Source organism: Panthera onca, chromosome X, assembly GCF_046562875.1.
Source record: "Panthera onca isolate mPanOnc1 chromosome X, mPanOnc1 haplotype 2, whole genome shotgun sequence".
Classification (NCBI taxonomy): domain Eukaryota; kingdom Metazoa; phylum Chordata; class Mammalia; order Carnivora; family Felidae; genus Panthera; species Panthera onca.
This window is the reverse complement of record NC_138357.1, coordinates 57,325,594-57,341,942: the sequence shown is the minus strand read 5'-3', so window position 1 is coordinate 57,341,942 and position 16,349 is coordinate 57,325,594. Positions and strand designations below refer to the sequence as shown.

Below are 16,349 nucleotides of genomic sequence, written 5' to 3'. Positions count from 1 at the left end.
GAGGAAAATACATTGCAATCCAGGCCTATCTCAAGAAACAAGAAAAATCCCAAATACAAAATCTAACAGCACACCTAAAGGAAATAGAAGCAGAACAGCAAAGGCAGCCTAAACCCAGCAGAAGAAGAGAAATAATAAAGATCAGAGCAGAAATAAACAATATAGAATCTAAAAAAACGGTAGAGCAGATCAACGAAACCAAGAGTCGGTTTTTTGAAAAAATAAACAAAATTGACAGACCTCTAGCCAGGCTTCTCAAAAAGAAAAGGGAGATGACCCAAATAGATAAAATCATGAATGAAAATGGAATGATTACAACCAATCCCTCAGAGATACAAACAATTATCAGGGAATACTATGAAAAATTATATGCCAGCAAATTGGACAACCTGGAAGAAATGGACAAATTCCTAAACACCCACACTCTTCCAAAACTCAATCAGGAGGAAATAGAAAGCTTGAACAGACCCATAACCAGCGAAGAAATTGAATCAGTTATCAAAAATCTCCCAACAAATAAGAGTCCAGGACCAGATGGCTTCCCAGGGGAGTTCTACCAGACGTTTAAAGCAGAGATAATACCTATCCTTCTCAAGCTATTCCAAGAAATAGAAAGGGAAGGAAAACTTCCAGACTCATTCTATGAAGCCAGTATTACTTTGATTCCTAAACCAGACAGAGACCCAGTAAAAAAAGAGAACTACAGGCCAATATCCCTGATGAATATGGATGCAAAAATTCTTAATAAGATACTAGCAAATCGAATTCAACAACATATAAAAAGAATTATTCACCATGATCAAGTGGGATTCATTCCTGGGATGCAGGGCTGGTTCAACATTCGCAAATCGATCAACGTGATACATCACATTAACAAAAAAAAAGAGAAGAACCATATGATCCTGTCAATCGATGCAGAAAAGGCCTTTGACAAAATCCAGCACCCTTTCTTAATAAAAACCCTTGAGAAAGTCGTGATAGAAGGAACATACTTAAAGATCATAAAGGCCATTTATGAAAAGCCCACAGCTAACATCATCCTCAACGGGGAAAAACTGAGAGCTTTTTCCCTGAGATCAGGAACACGACAGGGATGCCCACTGTCACCGCTGTTGTTTAATATAGTGCTGGAAGTTCTAGCATCAGCAATCAGACAACAAAAGGAAATCAAAGGCATCAAAATTGGCAAAGATGAAGTCAAGCTTTCGCTTTTTGAAGATGACATGATATTATACATGGAAAATCCGATAGACTCCACCAAAAGTCTGTTAGAACTGATACATGAATTCAGCAAAGTTGCAGGATACAAAATCAATGTGCAGAAATCAGTTGCATTCTTATACACTAAGAATGAAGCAACAGAAAAACAAATGAAGAAACTGATCCCATTCACAATTGCACCAAGAAGCATAAAATATCTAGGAATAAATCTAACCAAAGATGTAAAAGATCTGTATGCTGAAAACTATAGAAAGCTTATGCAGGTAATTGAAGAAGATATAAAGAAATGGAAAGACATTCCCTGCTCATGGATTGGAAGAATAAATATTGTCAAAATGTCAATACTACCCAAAGCTATCTACACATTCAATGCAATCCCAATCAAAATGGCACCAGCATTCTTCTCGAAACTAGAACAAGCCATCCTAAAATTCATATGGAACCACAAAAGGCCCCGAATAGCCAAAGTAATTTTGAAGAAGAAGACCAAAGCAGGAGGCATCACAATCCCAGACTTTAGCCTCTACTCCAAAGCTGTCATCATCAAGACAGCATGGTATTGGCATAAAAACAGACACATAGACGAATGGAATAGAATAGAAACCCCAGAACTAGACCCACAAACGTATGGCCAACTCATCTTTGACAAAGCAGGAAAGAACATCCAATGGAAAAAAGACAGTCTCTTTAACAAATGGTGCTGGGAGAACTGGACAGCAACATGCAGAAGGTTGAAACTAGACCACTTTCTCACACCATTCACAAAAATAAACTCAAAATGGATAAAGGACCTGAATGTGAGACAGGAAACCATCAAAACCTTAGAGGAGAAAGCAGGAAAAGACCTCTCTGACCTCAGCCGTAGCAATCTCTTACTCGGCACATCCCCAAAGGCAAGGGAATTAAAAGCAAAAGTGAATTACTGGGACCTTATGAAGATAAAAAGCTTCTGCACAGCAAAGGAAACAACCAACAAAACTAAAAGGCAACCAACGGAATGGGAAAAGATATTTGCAAATGACACATCGGACAAAGGGCTAGTATCCAAAATCTATAAAGAGCTCATCAAACTCCACACCCGAAAAACAAATAACCCAGTGAAGAAATGGGCAGAAAACATGAATAGACACTTCTCTAAAGAAGACATCCGGATGGCCAACAGGCACATGAAAAGATGTTCAACGTCGCTCCTTATCAGGGAAATACAAATCAAAACCACACTCAGATACCACCTCACGCCAGTCAGAGTGGCCAAAATGAACAAATCACGAGACTATAGATGCTGGAGAGGATGTGGAGAAACAGGAACCCTCTTGCACTGTTGGTGGGAATGCAAATTGGTGCAGCCGCTCTGGAAAGCAGTGTGGAGGTTCCTCAGAAAATTAAAAATAGACCTACCCTATGACCCAGCTATAGCACTGCTAGGAATTTATCCAAGGGATACAGGAGTACTGATGCATAGGGGCACCTGTACCCCAATGTTTATAGCGGCACTCTCAACAATAGCCAAATTATGGAAAGAGCCTAAATGTCCATCAACTGATGAATGGATAAAGAAATTGTGGTTTATATACACAATTGAATACTACGTGGCATTGAGAAAAAATGCAATATGGCCTTTTGTAGCAACGTGGATGGAACTGGAGAGTGTGATGCTAAGTGAAATAAGCCATACAGAGAAAGACAGATACCATATGGTTTCACTCTTATGTGGATCCTGAGAAACTTAACAGAAACCCATGGGGGAGGGGAAGGAAAAGAAAAAAAGAGGTTAGAGTGGGAGAGAGCCAAAGCATAGGAGACTGTTAAAAACTGAGAACAAACTGAGGGTTGATGGGGGGTGGGAGGGAGGGGTGGGTGGGTGATGGGTATTGAAGAGGGCAACTTTTGGGATGAGCACTGGGTGTTGTATGGAAACCAATTTGACAATAAATTTCATATATTGAAAAAAAAGATAACATTTTTGTTACTATTAAAATAAAAAAAAGAATGAAGTTTCTGTGAAAGTAAAAAAAAAAACAGAAAAATATTTATCTTATTCTTTGTTTTCTGGTATGCAATTACAAATTCATAGAAGAAATATTCCATTTGATTTTTCTTGGAGTTCATGTCATCAGAGGTCTAATTTACTTTTGATATTCACCTTTTCAAAGCTTTGTTCTCTTATTCATTGGATAAGTTTCCACTATCACCTATGGAAAAATGATATAGGCTCAATATTTCTGCAAAAATGACAATTTTTTGGAAAGTATCGGCAGAACCTTGAGCAGAAACTTTATGTATAGATTATAGGAGATTATCAACTTGGAACTGTCATTGAAAAGTTCCTTTTTATTGGCATGGAGAAAAAAGCGTTGTTGGCTTTCCATTTACTTGAAAAAATACTCATATAAAAACAAATATAGTAAGATAGAAAATAAAAGAGAAGGAAAAATAATAGATTAAACTATATAAATATATAAGAGCACACCAGTAGCTCACCCTGCATTGAATAGTTTCTTTTTTTCTTTTAAATTCCACTATAGTTAAAATACAGTGTTATATTAGTTTCAGGTGTACAATACAGTGATTCAACAATTTCATACATCACCCAGTGCTCATCACAACAAGTGCACTCCTTAATCCCCACCACCTATTTTACCCAATCCCCCCACCCACCTCCCCTCCATTAACCATCAGCTTCTTCTCTACACTTAAGAGTATGTTACTTGATTTGACTCTTTTTCCTTCAGCTCATTTTTTTGTTTCTGTCTTAAATTCTACATATGAGTGAAATTATACGGTATTTGTCTTTTCTGACTGAATTATTTCACTTAGCATTATACTCTCTAGCTCTTTCTATGTCACTGCAAATGGCAAGATTTCATTCTTTTTTATGGCTGGATAATATTAAATTGTGTATATATGCCACATCTTCTTTATCCATTCATCAGTTGATGGAAACGTGGACTGTTTCCATGATTTGTTATTGTAAATAATGCTGCTATAAACATATGGGTGCATGTATATCTGTGAGTTAGTGTTTTTATATTTTTGGATAAATAGCCAGCAGTGCGATTACTAGATCCTAAGGTAGTTCAATTTTTAACTTTTTAAGGAACATCCATACTGTTGTTCACAGTGGCTGCATCAATTTGCATTCCTACCAAGAGTGCACAAGTACTCCTTTTTCTACACATTCTCATCAACACTTGAGGTTTCTTGCGTTTTTGATTGTAGCTATTTTTACAGGGGTGAGGTAGTATCTCATTGTTGTTTTAATTTTCATTTTTCTGATGGTGAGTGATATTGAGCATCTTTTCATGTGTCTGTTGGCAATCTGTATGCCTTCTTTGGATAAATGTCTGTTCATATCTACGGCCCATTTTTCTTTTTTTAAATTTTTTTAAATTTTATTTTTAAATTTACATCTAAATTGCTTAGCATACAGCATAACAATAATTTCAGGAGTAGATTCCTTAATTCCCCTTACACATTTAGCCCATCCCCCTTCCCACAACTCCTTAAGTAACCCTCTGTTTGTTCTCCATATTTAAGAGTATCTTTTATGTTTTGTCCCCCTCCCTGTTTTTATATTATTTTTGCTTCCCTTCCTTTATGTTCATATGTTCTGTGTCATAAAATCCTCATAAGAGTGAAGTCGTATGATATCTGCCTTTCTCTGACTGACTAATTACACTTAGCATAATACCCTCTAGTTCTATCCACGTAGTTACAAATGGCAAGATGTCATTATTTTGATTCTCGAGGAACACTCCATTGTATTTTTTACCACATCTTCTTTATTCATTCATCCATATATGGACATTTAGACTCTTTCCATACTTTGGCTATTGTTGGTACTGCTGTAAACATTGGGGTGCTGTGTCCCTTTGAAACAGCATACATGTATCTCTTGGATAAATACCTAGTAGTGCCATTGCTGGGTCATAGGGTAGTTCTATTTTTAATTTTTTGAGGAATCTAATACTATTTTCCAGAGTGGCTGCACCAGCTTGGATTACCACCAACAATGGAAAAGAGATCCTCTTTCTCCACATCCTCGCCAACATCTGTTTTTGCTTGAGTTGTTAATGTTAGCCATTCTGACAGTCGTAAGGTGGTATCTCAATGTGGTTTTGATTTGTATTTCCCTGATGATGAGTGATGTTGAGCATTTTTTCATGTGTCGGTTGGCCATATGGATGTCTTCTTTGGAGAAGTGTATATTCATGTCTTTTGCCCATTTCTTCACTGGACTATTTGTTTTTTTGTGTGTTGAGTTTGATAAGTTCTTTATAGATTTTAGGTACTAACCCTTTATCTGATATGCCATTTGCAAATATCTTCTCCCATTCTTTTGGTGGCCTTTTAGTTTTGCTGATTGTTTCCTTTGATGTGCACAAGCTTTTTATGTTGACGAGGTCCCAGGAGTTCATTTTTACTTTTATTTCCCTTGCTTCCGGAGATGTGTTAAGTAAGAAGTTGCTGTGGCCAAGATCAAAGAGGTTTTTGCCTGCTTTCTGCTCGAGGACTTTGATGGCTTCCTGTCTTACATTGAGTTCTTTCATACATTTTGAGTTTATTTTTATGGATGGTGTAAGAAAGTGGTCGAGGTTCATTCTTCTGCATGTTGCTGTCCAGTTTTCCCAGCACCACTTGCTGAAGAGACTTTATGCCATTGGATATTCTTTCCTGCTTTGTCAAAGATTATTTGGCCATATGTTTGTAGGTCCATTTCTGGGTTCTCTATTCTGTTCCATTGAGCTGAGTGTCTGTTCTTGTGCTAGTACCATACTGTCTTGATGATTACAGCTTTGTAGTATAGCTTGATATCCGGGATTGTGATGCCTCCTACATTGGTTTTCTTTTTCAAGATCGTTTTGGCTATTCAGGGTCTTTTCTGGTTCCATAAAAATTTTAGGATTGTTTTTTCTAGCTCTGTGAAGAATGCTGGTGTTAGTTTGATAAGGATTGCATTGAATATATAGATTGCTTTGGATAGTATCAACATTTTAACAATATTTGCTCTTCCTATCCAGCAGCATGGAAACTTTTTCCATTTTTTTGTGTCTTCTTCAATTTCTTTCATAAGCTTTCTGTACTTGTCATTGTATAGATTTTTCATCTCTTTGGTTAGATTTATTCCAAGTATTTTATGGTTTTTTGTGCAACTGTAAATGGGATCGATTCCTTGATTTCTCTTTCTGTTGCTTCATTGTTGGTGTACAGGAATGCAACCGATTTCTGTGCATCGATTTTAAATCCTGCAATTTTGCTGAATTCATGAATCAATTCTAGCAGTTTTTTATGGGAATCCTTGGGGTTTTCCATATAGAGTATCATGTCATCTGCAATGAGTGAAAGTTTGACCTCCTCCTGGCCAATTTGGATGCCTTTTATTTCTTTGTGTTGTATGATTGCAGAGGCTAAGACTTCTAAAACTATGTTGAATAACAGTGGCAAGAGTGGATATCCCTTTCTTGTTCCTGACATGAGGGGAAAAGCTCTCAGTTTTTCCCCATTGAGGATGATATTAGTGTTGGGTCTTTCATTTATGGCTTTTATGATCTCGAGGTATGCTTCTTCTATCCCTAATTTCTTGATGGTTTTTATCAAGAAAGGATGCTGTATTTGGTCACATGCTTTTTCTGCATCTATTGAGAGGATCATATGGTTCTTGTCCTTTAATTTATTGATGTGATGAATCACGTTGATTGTTCGGTGGATATTGAACCAGCCCTGAATCCCAGGTATAAATCCTACTTGGTTGTGGTGAATATTTTTTTAATGTATTGTTGGATCCGATTGGCTAATATCTTGTTGAGGATTTTTGCATCCATATTCATCAGGGAAATTGGTCTATAGTTCTCTTTTTTAGTGGGGTCTCTGGTTTTGGAATCAAGGTAATGCTGGCTTCATAGAATGAGTCTTGAAATTTTCCTTCCATTTCTATTTTTTGCAACAGCTTCAAGGGAATAGGTGTTAGCTCTTCCTTAAATGTTTAGTAGAATTCCTCTGGAAAGCCATCTGGCCCTGGACTCTTGTTTTGGGAGATTTTTGATTACTAATTTGATTTCCTTACTGGTTATGGGTCTGTTCCAATTTTCTATTTCTTCCTTTTTCAGTTTTGGTAGTGTATATATTTCTAGGAATTTGTCCATTTCTTCCATATTGCCCATTTTATTGGCATATAATTGCTCGTAATATTCTCTTATTATAGTTTTTATTTCTGCAGTGTTGGTTGTCATCTCTCCTCTTTCATTCTTGATTTTATTTATTTGGGTCCTTTCCTTTTTCTTTTTGATAACTGGCTAGTGGCGTATCAATTTCGTCAATTCTTTCAAAGAATCAGCTTCTGGTTTCATTGATCTTTTCTACTGTTTCTTTATATTTTTCTTTTTTTTTTTTTGTTTCGATAGCATTGATTTCTTCCCTAATATCTATTATTTCCTGTCTCTTTCTGGTGTTGGTTTTTATTTGCTGTTCTTTTTCCAGCTCTTTAAGGTGTAAGGTTAGGTTGTGTATCTGAGAGCTTTCTTCCCACTTTAGGAAGGCCTGGATTCGTATATACTTTCCTCTTATGACCGCTTTTGCTTCGTCCCAGAGGTTTTGGGCTGTGGTGTTTTCATTTTCATTGGCTTACATGTACTTTTAATTTCCTCTTTAACTTCTTGGTTAGCCCATTCATTTTTTTTTTTAATTTTTTAATGGTTATTCATTTTTGAGAGACAGAGACTGAGCATGAGTGGGGAAGTGTCAGAGAGAGGGAGACACAGAATCTGAAGCAGGCTCCAGCCTCTGAGCTGTCAGCATGGAGCCCAACAAGGGGCTTTAAATCACGAACTGTGAGATCATAACCTGAGTTGAACTTGGATGTTCAGCTGACTGAGCCACCCAGGCGCCCCGCCCCATTCATTCTTTATTAGGATGTTTTTTAGTCTCCAAGTATTTGTTACCTTTCCAATTTTTTTCCTGTGGTTGATTTCAAGTTTCATAGCATTGTGGTCTGAAAATATGCACGGTGTGATCTCGATCTTTTTTTACTTGTTGAGCGCTCATTTGTGTCCCAGTATGTGGTCTATTCTGGAGAACGTTTCATGTGCACTGGAGAAGAATGTTTATTCCACTGCTTTGGGATGAAATGTTCTGAATATATCTTTTAAGTCCATCTGGTCCAGTGTGTCATTCAAAGCCATTGTTTCCTTGTTGACTTTTTGTTTAGATGATGTGTCCATTGCTATGAGTGGGGTGTTGAAGTTCCCTACTATTATGGCATTACTATCAATGAGTTTCTTTATGTTTGTGATAAATTGATTTATATATTTGGGTGGTGCCACATTTGGTGCATAAATGTTTACAATTGTTATACAATTGTTAGGTCTTCTTGGTGGATAGACCCCTTAATTATGATATAATGCCCTTCTGCATCTCTTGATACTGTCTTTATTTTAATGTCTAGATGGTCTGTTATAAGTATGACTACTCCGGCTTTCTTTTGTTGACGATTAGCATGATAGATGGTTCTCCATCCCCTTATTTTCAACCTGAAGGTGTCTTTAGGTCTAATGTGGGTCTCTTGTAAACAGCATAGAGATGGATTTCGTTTTCTTATCCACTCTGTTACCCTATGTTTTTTGATTGGAGCATTGAGTCCGTGGACGTTTGGAGTGAGTACTGAAAGATATAAATTTATTGTCATTATAATGCTTGTAGAGTTGGAGTTTCTTGTGGTGTTCTCTGGTCCTTTCTAATCTTTGTTGCTCTTCACCTTCAATTGTTTTTTTTGTTTGTTTGTTTTCATCTTTTCTTCCCTCAGATAGTCCCCCTTAAAATTTCTTGCAGGGCTTGTTTACTGGTCACAAACTCCTTTAATTTTTGTTTGTCTGGGAAACTTTTTATCTCTCCTTCTATTTGAATGACAGCTTTGCTGGATAAAGAATTCTTGCTGCATATGTTTCTGACTCAGCACATTGAATATATCCTGCCACTCTTTCCTGGCCGGCCAAGTTCCTGTGGATAGGTCTGCTGCAAACCTGATGTGTCTTCCCTTGTAGGTTAAGGACTTTTTTTTTTCCCTTGCTGCTCTCATGATTCTCTTCTTGCCTAAGTATTTTGTGAATTTGACTATGATATGTCTTATTGATGGTCGGTTTTTGTTGAATCTAATGGGTGTCCTCTGTGCTTCCTGAATTTTGATGTCTGTATCTTTCCCCAGGTTAGGAACGTTTTCTGCTATGATTTGTTCACATAACCCTTCTAACCCTATTTCTCTCTCTTCCTCTTCTGGAACCCCTATGATTCTGATGTTCCTTTTTAATGAGTCACTGATTTCTCCAATTTTTAAATCATGTTCTTTTTTCTTAGTCTCCCTATTTTTTCTGCTTCATTATTCTCCATACATTTGTCCTCTATATCACTGATTCTCTGTTCTTCCTCATCCATCCTTGTAGCTGTGGCCTCCATTCGAGATTGAAGTTCTGTTATAGCATTTTGTTTCATCCTGACTAGTTTTTACTTCTTTTATCTCCTCAGAAAGGGATTCTAATTTATTTTTTACTCCAGCCAGTGTTCTTATTATTGTGATTCAAAATTCTGGCTCAGAGGGCTTGCTTGTATCTGTGTGTGTTAAGTCCCTGGCTGTCGTTTCTTTGTGCTCTTTTGGGGTGAATTCCTTCGATTTGTCATTTTGAAGGGAGAAAAGGAATTAATGATGTAGAAAAAAGCAAAATTAAAAAAATTAAAATTAAATATTAAAATTAAAAAACTAAAAACACACACCCACATACAAAATCGAATAAATTTTGCTAGATCCTGGGTGTTTTTTGGTCTGGGTGTTGAAAATGGCTTGATTGATTTGTTAAAAAAGGGGGAGAAAGGGAAAAAAAGGAAATCATTTGAAATTTTGAAAAAATGAATACACTGAAGTAGACTAAAATGAAATGATGGAAGTTAAAGAGAATTAAAAAAAATTCCAAAAAGTAAAAAATACAGTAGAAAAAAATGTAAGAAAAATATTTTAATAAAAATGCAAGTAAAAATGAAAATTTTCTCTTTCTGTATTCAAGAAAAAACAGAAACAACAAAGAGAAAAAAGAAAAAAAAAGAACAAAAATTGAATAGATGGCTAACAGACTGAAATACAACTGAAATTACTTCGTTTCCCCCTAGAAGTCAAACTATGAAGCAGTTTGTAGTCCATAAACTAAGCAGGCGGTGAGTCTTGCGTTCTTGAAGAGCAAGGTTGCCCCATTTGGGCGGGGCTTAGTGGAATGGCTCTGTTCTTCACTAGATGGCACTGCTTAGGTTATTGGGGTGGACTGCTGTGGCACTTGTATGTGTGTATGTGCATGCACGGGAGTGTTGAAAATAGCATCACCCATCTACCTAGTCTCTAGTATTAGAACTCTGTTCTCCCCGATCAGCAATCACGCACCCGTCCTTTGTCTTTGGCTTCCATCCACTCCCCGCTTTTACACATTCCATGACCAAGTCCCAGGCAGCACCTCCTTCCCAAGTGTTGTCTTATATGTGGCTGTTTTTCCTGGCCCCTTACTTCTGAGGGATTGTAGTTTTGACCCGTTCTGCCCCTCTGTGGGAAGGTCTCACTGAGCAATGGCTGGGTGCCGGCCACAACCAGGAATGTTCACGGGACCATGCTGCTGCCGATGCCCAGAGACTGTGGCCAGGTGCCAGCCCGCCCCAGAAAAAGTTCACGAGATAGTGTAACAGCAGCTTTTCAGGGATTATGGAAAATCACAACACACATCTGGCACCAGGCTTCAGCCTTAATGACCTTGTTCTAGCACCAGCTTATGTGGTTGTTCTCTGGGGTCTGCTGGGACTCATGGCCTCACAGCCTGTACCAAATATGCTTCCAGCAGTGGAACCACTTCTCCCCATGTGGCTCGAGAACCTCCTTTACCCCACTCTGCTCCTGTGGATTCACCCCTCCCACCAGAGCACTGCCAGGTATCGAGCTGCAGAGTTTCAGACTCTGCACTCCCCCCTGTTTATAGTCTTAATGGAATTTAAATCCTCTCCTTTCTCTTTTCTCCCTTTTTAGTTCAGTCACTGCAGTTGTTTCCAATTTTGCACTTTCTCTATAGCTGCTTTTTTGGGGGGGTGTTTTCTCATATTCTCCATCCCCCCCCCGCCATATCTGTCCTCTCTTTGCACAAAAAAGCGGCTCCCAGCCCTCCGTGGCTTCTCTTTCCCCACGTTCACCTGTCCACACCATGTACCTGATGAATTCTGTGGTTCAGATTGTGCAGATTGTTGTGTTAATCCTCAGATCAGTTTTCAGTGTGAAGGATCATTTAGTGTTGATCTGGCTGTATTTCTTGCACATGAGACATGCAAAAAACTTCCATGCTGTTCTGCCATCTTGGGTCCTCTCTAGTGTCCAATTTTAATTGAATTATTCATTTTTGGAATGTTGAGTTTTATAAGCTCTTTATATATTTTGAATACTAATCCTTCATTGGTGTGTAATTTGCAAATATCTTCTCCAATTTTGTAGGTTGCCTTTTAGTTTTCTTGATTGTTTCATTTGCATAAATAAATAGAGCAGCTTTTTATTTTGATGTAATCCCAATAGTTTACTTTTGATTTTATTTCTTTTGACACAGGAGACATATCCAGAAAAATGTTGCAATGGCTGATGTCAGAGAACTTACTGCCTGTGTTCTTTTTTTTCCCATTGGGTATTCTTTCATGCTTTGTCAAAGACTAATTGACCATAGAACTGTGGGTTTATTTCTGGGTTTTCTATTCTGTTCCATTGATCTATTCACCTATTTTAATGCCTATGCCATACTGCTTTAGTTGCTAAATGTTTCTAGTATAACTTAAAGTCTGGAATTGTGATGCCCCTAGCTTTGCTTTTCTTTACCAAAATTACTTTTGCTCTTTGGGGTCTTTTGTGGTTCTACATAAATTTAAGAATTGTTTCTTCTAGCTCTGTGAAAAATGTTATTGGTATTTTGATATGGATTACTTTAAATGTGTAGATGGCTTTAGGAATTAGAGACATTTTATAAATATTTGTTTTTCCAATCCATGAGCATGGACGTTTTTCCATTTCTTTGTGCCATCTTCAATTTCTTTTATCAATGTTTATAAATTTGAGAATACAAGTTTTTGATCTCTTTGGTTAGGCTTATTCCTAGGTATCTTATTACATTTTGTGGAATTGTAAATGGGATTGTTTTCTTAATTCCTCTTTCTGCTACTTCATTATTAGTGTAAAGAAATGCAACATATTTCTGTATATTGATTTTGTATCCTGTGACTTTTATAAATTCATTTATCAGTTCTACCAATTTATTGGTAGAGTCTTTAAGGTTTCCTGTATATAGTATCATGTCATCTGAAAATAGTGAAAGTTTCAGTTCTTCCTTACCAATTTGGATGTCTTTTATTAATTTTTTTTGTCTTATTGCTGTGACTAAGACTATGTTGAATAAAAGTGGTGAGAGTGGACACCCTTGGCTAGTTCCTGAACTTAGGAGGGAAGCTCTTAGGTTTGCAGCATTTAATATGATGCTCACTATGGGATTTTTATATATGGTCTTTATTATATTGAGGTATGTTCCATTTCAACCTATGTTAAATCAATATGGTTAGTATGTCATTCAAAGTCACCATTTCCTTGTTTATTTTGTGCTTAGATGTTATGTTCACCGATGAAAATGGGGTGTTAAAACCCCTTCTATTGTTGTATTAGTATTGATTAATTTCATTATGTTTGTTATTAAATGTTTTATGTATTTGTGTGTTCCCATTTAGGGTGCATAAATATTTACAATTGTTATATCTTCCTGGTGTATTGTCTCCTTTTTTATTATATAGTGTCCCTTTTCATCTCTTGTTACAGACTTTGTCTTGAAGTCTATTTTGTGTGATATAAGTATTGCTACTCTAGCTTTCTTTTGACCTCCATTTACATGATAAATGTTTCTCCATCCCCTCGTTTTCAATCTGCAAGTGTCTTTAGGTGTAAAATTAATCTCTTATAGGAAACATATAGATGAGTTTTTTTTTTTTTTTATCCATTCTGATACCCTATGTATTTTGATTGGAGCATTTAGTCCATTTACATTCAAAGTAATTATTGATACATATGTATTTATTGACATTTTGTTAGTTGATTTGTGGTTGTTTTTGTAGTTTTTCTGTTTCTTCTCTTTCTCTCTTTTATGGTTTGTTGATTTTCTTTAGTGATATACTTTGGTTTCTTACTTTTTATTTTTTGCATATCTATTACTGCTTTTTTTAGAACAATAAACACCTTTATTACATGACCAGATATAGGCGTGAGGAAGATATATTTGCCTTTCTGAGTTTTATTTTCATCAGATTAAACTCTACCTCCCTGCCCTCTAGCATGTAGCCATCTGCTTGACCACACTGGCCTGGTCTTGAAGTGATGTATGCAAGAAGCTTTTCCTGCTGGAACTGCTCCTTCAGAAAACTGGTGATTTTGACTTTCTTTTTCCTTTCATCATATTTCTTCTTTTTTTGATAGTTTTTTTTTGTTTAAAATCTCTTCCTTTGTCAGCTTGAGCCCTTTCTTGTGGCCCAGGAGCAGTGCGTAGCAGGACTCAATCCACTGTGGGTCCTGTGTGCTGTCAATGAGCATGATATAGTTCTTAACCAGGGTCTTGGTGCAGACCAGTTCATTGTTGGATGTATTGTAGACAACGTCAATAATCCTTGTTTTGTACATACAATACCTATAGTCTTAAGCGAAGTTCCCCACATCCAGCCTCAAGGCATGGTTCTTCTTGTTGCCTCCCCAAATGTGGACTGTGTGTATGTGGCAGGGGCCAATCTCAGTGTTGGCAGTGGGGCATCCAAGCTCTTCTGCTTTTTGTGGTAAGGCTTTCCCTTGCCCCCAGTATTGTGGTGATTGTGCCAGGTGTCCTGAGAGATTCCCATTACTTTGTACTAGCTGCAAAAGAGGTATTACTATTTTTTTTTAATTTTTGATTTGTGGTTAACATTTGGTTTATATATAACTTCTTCTGCATATAACAGTCTCTATTAAGTAGATGGTTGCTTATTTTTGAACTCATTCTTTATTCTTTTCCCCTTCGTGGTTCAGATATCTGATATCATCTTTAACATCCTTTTATTTTGTGCTTTCTATTTTTCTTGCTTTTTTTTCCTACTCACAGAGACCTACTTAACATTTCTTGTAAGGCTTTTTTAGTGGTCATGAAAGTCATGGAGATTTGTTTACCTTTGTTTCTTTTAAGTTTGTTTATCTGGGAAATTCTTTATGTCTCCTATTCTGAATGATATCCTTGTTGGATAGAGTAATCTTGGTTGCAGATTTTTATCTTCCAGCTCTTCTAATACATCATGCCACTCTCTTCTGGCCTGCAAAGTTTCTGCTAGAAATAAGCTGAAATCATTATGGGGTTTCTCTGTATGTAACTTTCTTCCCTTATAATCTTTCCAATCATTTCTTTATCACTAGTTTTTGCCATTTTAATTACTATATGTCTTGGTGTGGACTCCTTGGGTTGAATTTGTTGGAGGATTGCTGTGTCTCCTGAATCTGGATCTGTTTCCTACCCCAGATTTGGGAAATTTTCCCGTATTATTTCTTCAAATACATTTTCTGCCCATCTTTCTCTCTCTTCCTTCTGGGATCCCTATAATGCAAATGTTACTACCTTTTGGAGGAACTGATTCTCAAAGTTTATTCTCGTTATTCAGTATTTGTTTTATTGCTTACATGCTCAGCTTTATTATTTTCAATTACTCTATCTTCCAGGTCATTGATATGTTCTGCTTCCTGTGGCCTATTATTTATTCCATCTGTTATATTTTTAATTTCATTTATTGAGTACTTCATCTCTGATATGTTATTTTTTATCTCTTTGTCAAGGGTCTCACTGATGTCCTCTACCCTTTACTGACATACAGTGAGTATATTTTTTCAATGTTTTTTTTCAGTTTTAATTTAAATTCCAGTTAGTTAATATACAGTGTAATGTTAGTTTTAGGTTTAGAATATAGTGATTCACCCCTTCAATAAAACACCTGGTACTCATCACACGTGCACTCCTTAATCCCCATCACCTATTTCACCAATCTCCCTGCCCACCTCCCTGCTAGTAATCATCAATTTGTTCTGTATACTTGAGAGTCTGTTTCTCAGATTGCCTCCCTCCCTCTGTTCCCCCCTTTTGCTTATTTGTTTTGTTCTTTATATTCCACATATAAATGAAATCATATGGTGTTTGTTTTTCTCTATTTTGCTTAGCATGATATTCTCTAGTTTCATCCCCATCATTGCAAATGGCAAGATTTAATTCTTTTTTTGTGGCTGAGTAATATTTTACTGTATATATATATTCCAATTCGTCTTTATCCATTTATCAGTTGGTGGAAATTTGGGTTCCTTCCACAATTTGACTAATGTAGATAATACTGCTATAAACATTGGAGGCGCATGTATCCCTTTGAATTAGTATTTTTTATTCTTTGGATAAATACCTAGAAGTGCATTTGGTGGATAGTAGAGTAGTTATATTTTTAATTTTTTGAGGAAACTCCATGCTGTTTTCCAAGTGGCTTCACCAGTTTGCATTCCCACCAACAGTGCAAGAGAATTCTCCTTTCTCTACATTCTCACCAACACCTATTCTTTCTCATGTGTTGTTGAATTTAACTATTCTGACAGGTGTGAGGTGATATCTCATTGTGGTTTTGATTTGTATTTCACTGATGATCAGTGATGTTGATCATCTTTTCATGTATCTGTTACCCATCTGTATGTTTTCTTGGGAAAAAATTTCGATTCATGGCTTCTGCTATTTTTTAATTGGATTATTTGTTTTTGGGATATTGAGTTTGATAAGTTCTTTATAGATTTTGGATACTAACCCTTTATCAGGTATGCCATTTTCAAATATCTTCTCCCATTTCACCAGTTGCCTTATAGTTTTGTTGATTGCTTCCTCCACTATGCATAATATTTTTATTTTGATGAAGTTCCAGCAGTTTATTTTGTCTTTTGTTTCCCTTGACTCCAGAGACATATCTAAAAAGAAGTTGCTATGGCCAATATCAAATTGGTTACTGCTTGTGTTCTCTTCTAGGATTTTGATGGTTTCAGGTCCCACATTCAGGTC

The 16,349-nt window shown here is 36.6% G+C and overlaps 1 protein-coding gene and 1 pseudogene across 1 annotated transcript in view; one reads left to right on the top strand and one right to left on the bottom strand.

Moving 5' to 3' along the window:
• Positions 1-16,349, top strand: part of DACH2 (dachshund family transcription factor 2) — an 845,266-nt gene that overhangs the window by 362,899 nt on the left and 466,018 nt on the right. The window lies entirely within an intron of this gene.
• LOC145714398 (small ribosomal subunit protein eS8 pseudogene) lies at positions 13,498-14,142 on the bottom strand (annotated as a pseudogene).